This window comes from Rattus norvegicus, chromosome 1, assembly GCF_021556685.1.
Source record: "Rattus norvegicus strain SHRSP/BbbUtx chromosome 1, alternate assembly SHRSP_T2T, whole genome shotgun sequence".
Classification (NCBI taxonomy): domain Eukaryota; kingdom Metazoa; phylum Chordata; class Mammalia; order Rodentia; family Muridae; genus Rattus; species Rattus norvegicus.
In genome coordinates, this window is record NC_141534.1 from 258694037 (window position 1) to 258705405 (window position 11369).

Sequence of the window (11369 nt, forward strand, 5' to 3'; positions counted from 1 at the left end):
AGCCTGCCAGGCTCTGAGGCAGCTGCAGGCACTGAGAGGGAGGAGGGAGTGGGAGGTTGGGGTAGAGTAGGGTGTGATTTGCTGAGCAGAATGAAGCGATGGGATCCCAGTCTGCAGTGGCAGGTCAGGATGTGGTCTGGGAGGGGCAGCCCTTCTTTGGGGGGGAGGCGGGGGGGGGGCCCTCAGTAAACCTGAGCCAGTCCTGCTGACTCAGGAAATCCGTGAGAGGCTGGTGAGATGTTTCTGTTCAGTAAATGCCAAGCCTGATGACCTGAGTCTGAACACCCCACTCACATCCACCCCAGTCTCATGAGAGGTCTTAGGCATGGAGCACAAGAGCTAGGTGGCCGTCAGTTGGCACAACGAGTATAGTCGAGGCTCTGCGGTAACACTGTGTGAGCAGTGAGAAGTGCAAAGCAGGCTGAGCAGATGGCTCAGTGGGTAAGAACAACTTATGGGAAAGCATGAGGGCCAAGTCCCCAGCACCCATGTGAAAACCAGCCATGTGTGCCTGGTGTAACCAGTGTCGGGGAAGAGGGGAATGCATCCTGGGAACTCACTAGCCAGCCAGCCTCACCCGAATACTGACCTTCAAGCTCAGTGACAGACCCTCTCTCAAAAAATAAGATGGTGCTGGGTGTGGTGGTGAAAGCCTTTAATTCTAGCACTTGGGAGGCAGAGGCAGGCAGATTTGAGGTCAGCCTGGTCTACATAGTGAGTTCCAGACTAGTCACCAGAGCCTACATAGTGAGATCCTCTAAGATTTATGTGACCTCTGCCCCTGTCTTCTCTACCCTGGGAGCAGCTCTCTTGCCTTGGCCCTTCACCCCTGAAAATGGATGTCTGCCCCAAGTGCATTTCTACCCACTTCTTGGCCAAGAGCACCTCTCAGCTGCTGAGTCCTCCGCTGTATGCGCTGAAGTTGGACTCACCACAGATGCCAACAATGAGGACCTCAGCTGCTTGGCCGCCCTGCAGCCTCTGACCTCACTTATCCCTAGGCAAAGCTTCCAAACCAGTGCCATTTCAAGTGACACCCCATGGATGTTGGGAACTGAACCCAGGGCTTCCACAAGCATAACAGCTGTTCTTACTTGCTGAGTCATCTCTCCGGCCCAAGGATGGTTTTTAAAGGTCAAATATAGAGGCTGGATGCCATGCAGTCCATCCCAAAACTTGGGAGGTGAGGATGGGAGGATTGGGAGCTCGAGGCCAGCCTGGGCTACATGAGGCCCTGTCTCAAACATGCATGGAAGCAAACAAGGAGTGTGCATGTTCGTGGGGATACATGATGTGAAGAAATGAGAGGGAGAGTGGGGAATGCGTTTTTTTATTTTTTATTAATTTTTATTTCTATAAGTACATATAGCTGTCTTCAGACACACCAGAAGAGGGCACCAGATCTCATTACAGATGGTTGTGAGCCACCATGTGGTTGCTGGGAATTGAACTCAGAACCTCTGGAAGAGCAATCAGTGCTCTAAACCACTGAGCCATCTCTCCAGCCCCCGGGGAGGGATGTGTTTTAAATAGGTCAGGGAACGCCTGAGGCATGGCTGATATTTGGATAAGGAGTCTCTGGGACACGACATAAACTATAGAGACATCTGGGAAGGCCAGGTCAGGCAGGAGGAGAGCAGCTGGAAAGACTAGACAGCAACGCACAAGCATGTTTAGGAACCACAGGGAAGCCACTGGCTAGAACTGAATGAGGCACATGACACAGGGGCTAGGTTGCACGGGGTCTTCTAGGTATACCCTGATTGATGACAATCTGCCATTCACTACAGTTCTTTTTTTGAGAGACAGGTCTAGCCAGTGCCTCAGAAGCCACTTGACTCAGTTTCCCTTAGCTAGGATCATGGGTGGGTGCCACCATGCCAGGTTTGCTTTATTTTTAAGAAGCACTCTGTCCTGGTTAACACTGTCTGTCAGCGTGACAGGATCTGGATTCACATGGAAAATAAACCTCAGCTCACCGGGGAGGGGTTTCCTAGATTAGATTGGCCTCTAGGTCTGACACTCAGGGATTATCAAAGTGAAATTGAGACGGCAAGCCCCACCTAACCATAGGCAGCTCCATTCCATGGGCTACTCTAACTTCAATGTTTTCAAACCTTATTTGTAATGATGGTTCTTAAAAGCTTTAACCTCCCTTTTAAAGGATATGGGGGAGGGGGGAGTGGACCTGTTTAGAAAGGTTCCTGTTGTCTGGAAATCAGCAGTTCAGTTCACAGGCGGCAGCAAAGCAGCTCAATCCACTCGCAAACACTTCAGTTACTCCAGCAGTTCAGTTCAGTGGAGTCAGGTTAGCAACAGTGGTGGTACAACCAAGCAGAGACAGCCAGGCCTCAGCCTCTGTTCAAGTCTGCAAGAGGGACCAGGAGAAACACCGGGAGACGTTCTCAGCTGTGCCCCTCTCAGGGCAGCAAAGATCAAAGACATGAGACCTATAAGCTTCACACAGTTCGTTCTATACACAAGCCTAGCTCAGCCTCTGTCAATGTCCGTGAGTCCTATTTACACCCTCCAGACATCTGTCTCAGCGGATATCACTCTGCCAGTCAGCCCAAATCTGCAGAAGTAGCAAGAAACCACAGCACACCACCAGAAGTTTTTTGGTGTGTTTCTCTCTATGGAGTCCCAAGAAGTGCAGCACAACCACACAATGTAAGGCAGACCAATACATGTGTGTTGTTAGCAGAGTCCTATATCAATCACGTGGCCTTTTGAAAAGTTAACAAGTAAAATTACACCCACAAGGTCCAGTCCATTTGCATTTGGCAGCCGTGGAGAAAGTCCTCTACTATCTATCTTATCTTGGTGAGTTCAAAGTTCTGTACCTAAATCATTTTCTCTTTTTTTTTTTTTCCTTTTCTTTTTTTTTGGAGCTGAGGACCGAACCCAGGGCCTTGCACTTGCTAGGCAAGCGCTCTACCACTGAGCTAAATCCCCAACCCCCCTAAATCATTTTCTTACATAACTTGCATTTATAAAGCTAAGAATATCTTTTTAGACTTTAAAGTATTAAATCCCAAACAATGTAAACCTAATTGTGAGACTATAACTATCTAGTTTTCAACCTCACCCTGAGAAGGGTGAACATTACTTCAGTAAATAGAAAGTGCAGAATAAGCAGCTTCCAAAACTATAGAAATGACAGAAGCAGCAGGCTGCCTGGTCAGTCACCTATGATTCCTCTGAGTTGTTAGAACATCATCCTTAGCCTTCTGGCCCAAAACATTTGACAGACTTTCCTGTGAAGCAGGAATTATGAAGGACTTGCCTACCCTGTCCCTGCAAAGTTCAGCAATTGACTTCCCTGCGTCTTGTTTGTCTAGTTTGGACAGCAATCTGTCAGGAGTTGAGGCCAGAGCAGTCTTTTGCCCAGTGACTAGCTTGCCACTTTTGAAGCAAACTCCATAAGGAGGTTCTTCAATGTTTTTCTTTGAATATTCTTTGAATTAGTGTGGGGGGGTACTGCCAGGAGTAGACACATCTCACTGTCAAAAAAGATCCTTTATTAATGAAACACCTTAAAGTGTCATATTATCTACTTAGAAAACATCTATAGGAAGCTAAATTTAAATTAAGCTTGTTTCTGTAATTAACTAAACTAGTATCTAACATGACCGTAAGCTTGGTTGACTATCCACTTGCATTTCTTAATTATCCTGAATGGTTTATAATAGCAGCTTTCCAAAGGACTACAACTTACACTGAATTTTTAAGGATCACAAAGGAACAATACCTTAAGAGTTGTAACATTATATACATAGTATGTTGTAACAAAATGTAACCTTAAACTTGTATCAATATACAAAGTCCATACCAATGTAAAAATATTTAGTTTGTTGATGTTCCTTGATCTAGTAAATTTAATAATCTACCTTTTAATACTATTATTCCTAGATCCCCCCTGTTTTCTTCTTAACCCTTCCTCCCCTTTCCTCTTAACAGTACATAGGAGAGAAGAATAAAAAAATAAGGAAAAGAAAGAGAAAAAGAGTAAATTGAATCTAACAGACCTTACTTTGTTTCCTTCCTGACCAAGACCATTATCAACTTATAACCAACCCCCTTTTAATATTGATACATCTGTCATCCAGCCAACAACCAAAACCCATCCACCCGACCTCTTGGGCATGTGACATCATTCTTTTAAAATTGCTCCCTGCTGTCTGGGGGCATTATTTTCTTTTGGAGGCCCAAAATTTAGGATATTGGCCAGTTTTAAGAATCCTAGCTGTGACATTGGTTGTCCAGTCTCAAGGCTCAAGTGAAATCCTGGCTGGAACCATCTGTGATGGTGGACAATTTAGCTAGCCATTTTGAAATGATCCCAGGTATAGATTTTGAGGCCACATCACTGAGGCAGTCTGAGGTAGGATCAAGCAGGATGCTGGAATTAGTGTGTCTCAGTGTCTCAGCATCCTCAAGGTGAATCTTGTCAGGGCTGCTTTAACCTCATTGGTATCTGGTTGTTTTTTTCTGTGAACATAAAAACATTCATAGATAATATACATTTCTGCATTAACATGTATTGAATGTGCGGTATACATCATTCAGCTAAAGAAGATTCTCTGCTCTCTGTTTTTTGGTTTTCTTTTTTAAAGTTAGTTTGGACCAGATCACCAAACTATAATATAGATTTGTATCCATGCCATTTGAAAGAATAGCATATGTCCTGAGGATTCTGTGGCCAATAAAATTTATTGGCTACGCTTAGCTGAAGTCATGGTTGGAGACATTTTTATGTCTCAGACAGTCTCAGACCTGTTCCCATGTCGAGGGATCAGCAATACATGTTACCTGTCTTGTTGGTCTTCTTGATTCCTTTCTTCAATATCTTCAAGGGGTCTCCCTGGTCAAATTGAATTTTTATTAATTTTGATGGAATCCATAGCTTTTCTTTTCCTGATAAAACAAAGACAAAACCTCTTCCCTAACAGAACTTCCGTTCTAAAGTTAACACATAGTTACGCTGATCTAATTTACCATTCCTTCCTAAAATCCAGTGCTTTTCAGGATCTGTGCTGTCTCCATGACATTTTGAAAATGTAAAGTCAATAAAAGCATTATTTAAACTCGTTTTTGGAAGATCCGATATCCCCCTTCTGTTCTATGAGCATTTCCTTTAAAGTCCTGTCAGATCTCTCTACAGTTGGTTGTCCTATTGGATTGTGAGATATGTTATGGCTTTATGTCATCATGTCTAAAATATTGCTGTATTCTAAGGAATACATATATCACAGGTCATTAGCTCCAACACGAAAGTCTCCAAGATAGCCACCATCCCCAAATGTGCAATCTTTCTTTTTTTTTTTTTTTTTTCTTTTTTTTCTTTTTTTCGGAGCTGGGGACCGAACCCAGGGCCTTGCGCTTGCCAAATGTGCAATCTTAGAATCGTCCTTTTCAGAGTTCAAGGCCAAAGCCCCTTGGAATGGATCAATAGTATGATGTGTCAACATGTGTACATATTTAAAAATTTCAAACTCTACATGATGAAACATAGAAGCTATTGTATGACATTGCTCTAAGGTAGTATCAACAAGCAGAATCTGGATTCTTAACTCAATGATGCATATCTATGGGTTACTATTTCTAATTTCTTGAGCCTTTGTGGGTTTTCTCATTTGGAACTACCTTTTTTGCTGTTGTTCTGGGTTCCAGATTGGATTCTTCTGAAGGTGCTTTACTCTGGTTTAAAGAATCTTTTAATCTCTGCTCTATGACCCTCTAAACTAGTATTTAATTTTTAAGTCTTCTCCAAGTTTGTTTTATTCTGATTTCTCTCTCTCTCTTTAAAGATTTATTTATTATATATAAGTACACTGTAGCTGTCTTCAGACACACCAGAAGAGGGCATCCGATCCCATTACAGATGGTTGTGAGCCACCATGTGGTCGCTGGGATTTGAACTCAGGACCTCTGGAAGAGCAGTAGGTGCTGTTAACTGTTTAGCCATCTCTCCAGCCCTCTGATTTCTCTTAAAGAGGATATATAAAATTGTAATACTTACTGAAACATATAATTATTTTTACTCTGACAGTCAAAACAAAATTCTATGGGTCCTAATGCCTTCTTCTATGGTGTTTTCCTTTTTTTTTTTTTTTTTTTTTTTTTTTTTTTTTTTTTGAGCTGGGGACCGAACCCAGGGCCTTGAGCTCGCTAGGCAAGCGCTCTACCACTGAGCTAAATCCCCAACCCGGTGTTTTCCATTTTTTAGTATGGAAAATCATTTCTTTTTAATCTCTCTAACTCTCTACCTTTGTTTAGAGACTATACTTTACTTTTTAGTTTGCCTTTCTCCTTCCATTGGAGACTTTATTTTTCTATCTTTGTCATTTCTATGGAAACTTTATTTTTTAATAGTTGCACTCTGTATTCCTATGAATACTGTCTATGTTCAGTTTTTTTTTTTTTAGTATCTATTCACCTTTTAAAACATTTTTATTTTTCTTTCTCTTCCTTAGAGACTTTATTATTTTCAAACTAAATATTTGTTTTACTTTTATTGTCTTCAAACTTATACATTACCAGTTAAGAAGTTTGGGGCTCTTCAGTCAAGCTCTGGGGAAAATGTTCTTTCTGCTTTTCTGTGTGTCTGCAGCTTTCTCAGGACAGCGTGAGTCTATGGTGTTAGCTCTGTCCCTCTTGGCTTGGTCGCAGGCTGAAGCCACTGTTTGCCTTTCTGTGAGAGTTGAGCCTCATACCCCTGGCACTGGGCAGGAGCTGCCCTACCAATCTCAGGTCTGGGAATTTGCTCACCTCCGGGGTCAGATACCGAAGCTCCAGTGTTCCGCGAATTACCTGTTGCTCATAGACCTCTGCTCTTGCAGAGTCCCCTCCCAGTTAAGGAAATTGCTTGCTCTTGGAGTTTTGCACTTTCCACCTGTGTTTGCACCTTCCACCTGGGACCGACCTTCCTTCCTTTCTTCCTTTCTTTCTTCCTTTCTTTCTTTTTCTTTCTTTCTTTCTTTCTTTCTTTCTTTCTTTCTTTCTTTCTCTCTTTCTTTCCTTTTAAAAGGTTTATTTATTTATTTTATGTATATGAGTACACCGTAGCTGTCTTCAGACACACCAGAAGAGGGCATAGGATCCCATTACAGATGGTTGTGAGCCACCACGTGGTTGCTGGGAATTGAACTCAGGACCTCTAGAAGAGCAGTCAGTGCTCTTAACCACTGAGCCATCTCTCCAGCCCCCACCTAGGGCTTTCCTAATACTTGAATCTTTTGTTCTAAGCTTGGGCTTCCAGCTTTGGATTGGATACTGAACATGATGGGTACCCGGTGAGCGCCATTTCTAATAGAGAACTTTTCTCACCACCTCTTTGTTCCCAGAGTAAAGACCCCGAGACTGACTTATGAATAAATGCCTAGGCCATAAACTTTGGCTCATTCCCCTCCCAGGTGGTTACTTATATAACCTGTCTGTTCGTGTCTGCCACAGGGTTGGTTACCTCTCCTCAGTTTCATTTGTCCATCTCCTCTGAGTCTGGAATGAAATCTCCCGCTCTTGACTTTTACCCAGAATTCCTCTCTGTGCCTGGTGTCCCACCTTAAAATCCTGCCTCAGTTCATTGGTCATCAGAGTTTTATTGACAGGTGGTGCTCCCACACAGTACATGCTGTAGAGAGTCCTGGAACTGTGAGCCAAAATAAAGCTTCTTTTGGGGATGTGGGGGTTTGGGGTAGGTGGGCAGGGTGAGGTGGTGGGAGGTAGGGCATGCATGGCATGGTTGAGAGAGGGTTTCTCTGTGTAACAGCTCTAGATCCTGGAACTCGTTTTGTAGAGCGGTGTCCTCGAACTCACAGATTGGCCTGCCTCTACCTTCTGCGTGCTGGTCTTAAGGCGTGTGTCACTATGCCTTGCTAAACCCTTCTTTAAGCTGCTTTGGTTGGGTATTTGTTTCCAGCAACAAGAGTAACAATGGCAGGGTCTGCGTTGCTCAAGCTAGTCTCCAAGCGGTGTGCTCCCGTTACCTCAGCCCCCTCAGTGGCGCCGCAAACATGTCACAGCACGTGACTGTTGAGCTCTTTGTTTGCATTCATTTATTTATTTTTTTTTTAAGATTTATTTTTACTGGCTGGTGGCAGAACATGCCTTTAATCCCAGCACTGGGGAGGCAGAGGCCAGCCTGGTCTACAGAGTGAGTTCCAGGACCGCCAGGACTACACACAGAGCATGTCTAGAAAAACAAAGCAGCCAGGTGGTGGTGTGCGTGCCTTTAATCCCGGTATGCATGAGGCAGTGGCATGTGAACCTCTGAGTTCCAGGCCAGCCAGGCCTACAGCTGGAGAGTAACCTAATCTTGAAAACCAAAAGCAAAAAAGAAAAGAAAAAGGCACGAGAAAACCTGGTGTAGGAGATCTGAGACTGAAGAGAGAGATCTAGCTGCAGTTCCTCATGCTGACTGCGTAGATGGGATAGTGAAAGACAGAGACCCTGCGTTGTGTGTCTGCCATACCTGTGTGTGTTTAAACAGCTGACTGTCCAACGAGCTACGGGAGGCACCACAGGAGCAGGACTGAGCTGCAGAGAGAAGAAAGTGAGCAGTTCCATGTCTAAGCCCCGGGACTCAAAAGGACCCGAGAGACCTGGGTGGTGAGCTATGTGGATCTGCAAGCTGGAGGTCACTCATTAACCGCCTGGAGATACTCACCAGGGAGATCAGCATCTGGACAGAAATAAAGGCTCTGAGCAAAGGAGAGGTGGGATTAGGGAAGAGAGAGATGGAGGACTGGACTCTCAGAACTGTCAACATCTCCAACTTGGGAGTTACTGAGTAGAGAAGTTGGAAGACCCTGATGTCTTCCAAGCCATGTTTGAGAAATGAAAAGAATCCTTTAGATTGATCCCTAGGATGAAGTGGCCAGAGACCCTCCACCTGCTTCTAGCAAACATGTCTTAGGGGCCATTTTCACATTGTTCAATCAGGCACGTATATGAATTAACTCATGTATTCCTTGTCAACCAGATGGCCTCTCAAGGAGGGCGGCAAAGTACTAAAGGCCTGAGCTGTCTTCAGTCCTCAAAAGATCAAGGACCCAGAATTCACAGTGAACTGGATTTGGACCTTAGTTCTACAATTTAAAATAGTCTCTGAAAGGGCTGGAGAGATGGCTCAGCGGTTAAGAGCACTGACTGCTCTTCCTAGAGGTCCTGAGTTCAAATCCCAGCAACCACATGGTGGTTCACAACCACCTGTAATGGGATCTGATGTCCTCTTCTGGTATCTCTGAGGATACAGTGTACTCATATACATAAAATAGATAAATAAATCTTTAAAAAATTGTCTCTGAAATCTATACATCTAGTCCATACTTCCTCACTGAGTCTGCCCATAGATATACCTCTGTGCCACACTGCTGTTAGCCCAGCCAATCAAGATGCTCTACCAGAACAGAATGCTCATTGAATCTCCTGGTTCTTAGTAAATAGTTTCTTGTTGAGCCCCAAATTCTGTGAGCCATTTAAAAACAGTTTCAAGCCAGACCTAGTGGCACAAGCCTATCTCTGCTATTTGTAATCCTCAGGAGGATTACAAATTCAAGGTCTGACTGACCTACAAAGTCAAGTTTAAAGCAGGCTAGGTAACTTAGAGACTCTTCATCCTTGCACGCACAAACACACAAACACACACACACACTTCTGTATATGACTTCTGTGATATATAGTTTAGTGATGGAGTATTTACCTAACATCCTAGTATGAGTGCGTATTAATCCATACGCAGCACCAGAAAAAGATGTCATTACACATTATACATATGCGTCAGTGAGTTATCATATTAGACACCACGAGCATTGTTTTGGTTCAGGTTTCCATGGCTATGATGAAACATCCTGACCAAAACCAAAGTAGGGAAGAAAGGGTTTGTGTCAGTTCACAGTTTGTATCATCCAGGGAAGTCAAGACAGACTTCAAGAAAGAACTCGGAGGCAGGAACAGATGAAGAAGCCATGGAGGGGAGCCACTTTCTGGTGTGCTCAGCCTGCTTTCTAATAGAATCCGGTACCATCAGTGCAGGCAGGGATGGTGCCACCATCGTGAGCTGGGCCCTCCCGCATCAATCCTCAATCTAGAAAATGCTTCACAGGCTTGTCCACAGCCCAGTCGGGAGGAGCATTTTCTCAATTGAGATTTCCCCTTTCAAATCAACTCTAGCTTATGTCAAGTTGACAGAGAACTCGTCAGCATAACTGTGGACCAGTATTCTATGCTTTAATAAACTTAAAGAGGACTTGGGGCTGGCAAGATAGCTTAACCTTGCAAATGTGAGGAGCAGAGTAGAATCCCCAGAGTCCATGTAAAAAGTCAAGTGAGTCCCTTGTCAGGGAAGTGGAGACAGACAGGGCCTCTGAAAGAGTCATTAACAGTCTGGGGACACTCACCGGAGGGAGCACCCTGGAGAACAACACCTAAGCAAGGCTGTGCTCTGGCCTCCCTGGGGTGACTTGAATGTGTCCACACACCACTACACACACAGGGCTGGCTGGCTGGGGTTGTAGCTTGGTCAAGGCTCTGGGTTCAGTTACCTCCACCACAAACTAAATAAAACATTGTGCAAGATAATTGAGGCAATAAACACATATTTATATATCTAACAGGGTATACATAGAATGATAAGTCCATCTTGGTCCTCTTCCCGCCCCTATTATGGTTGCTATGTGGATTTCTCTCTGCCCCATTGCTAATCCAGTAATAAGTTCTGTTGGCTCTCTTTTCAATATATACCAAACCCAGTGGCTCAGAACCAGCTTAGAGTCCAAATGACTTCCTGTGACTGGTAATAGCCTGTGTGTTCTGGTCCCTACCTGTTTCTCCCTCTCTCATGATGCCTTCTTCCTGCCCAGGTATAAGCGCATGCATTTGGTTTTGCCTTTTTTTTTTCTATTTTTCAGAGCTGGGGACCGAACCCAGGGCCTTGCGCTTGCCTAGCTAAATCCCCAAACCTTGTTTTTGCCTTTTGATGAGAGTACTGCTTCCCAGGTTGTCTGTCAGGGGCATGATTCTTGTTGTGCATTCAGGTCTGGGCTTAAATGTCATTTTTACTTAGAGCTTTTGCATGTACCTCTTTATTTATTCATTCATTCATTCATTTATTATTTATTTATTTATTTATTTATTTATTTATTTATTTTTCGGAGCTGGGGACCGAACCCAGGGCCTTGCGCTTGCTAGCCAAGTGCTCTACCGCTGAGCTAAATCCCTAACCCCTTGCATGTACCTCTTATGCTCAGAAACTATATTTAAATTTTAAAAAAATGTAGCTTCCCAGGCAATTTCCTGGGCCTAGAAAAATTCCACCGATGTCACAGGTCTTTGTTATACTTTATAGTCATTGACTGACCAGGGCTATG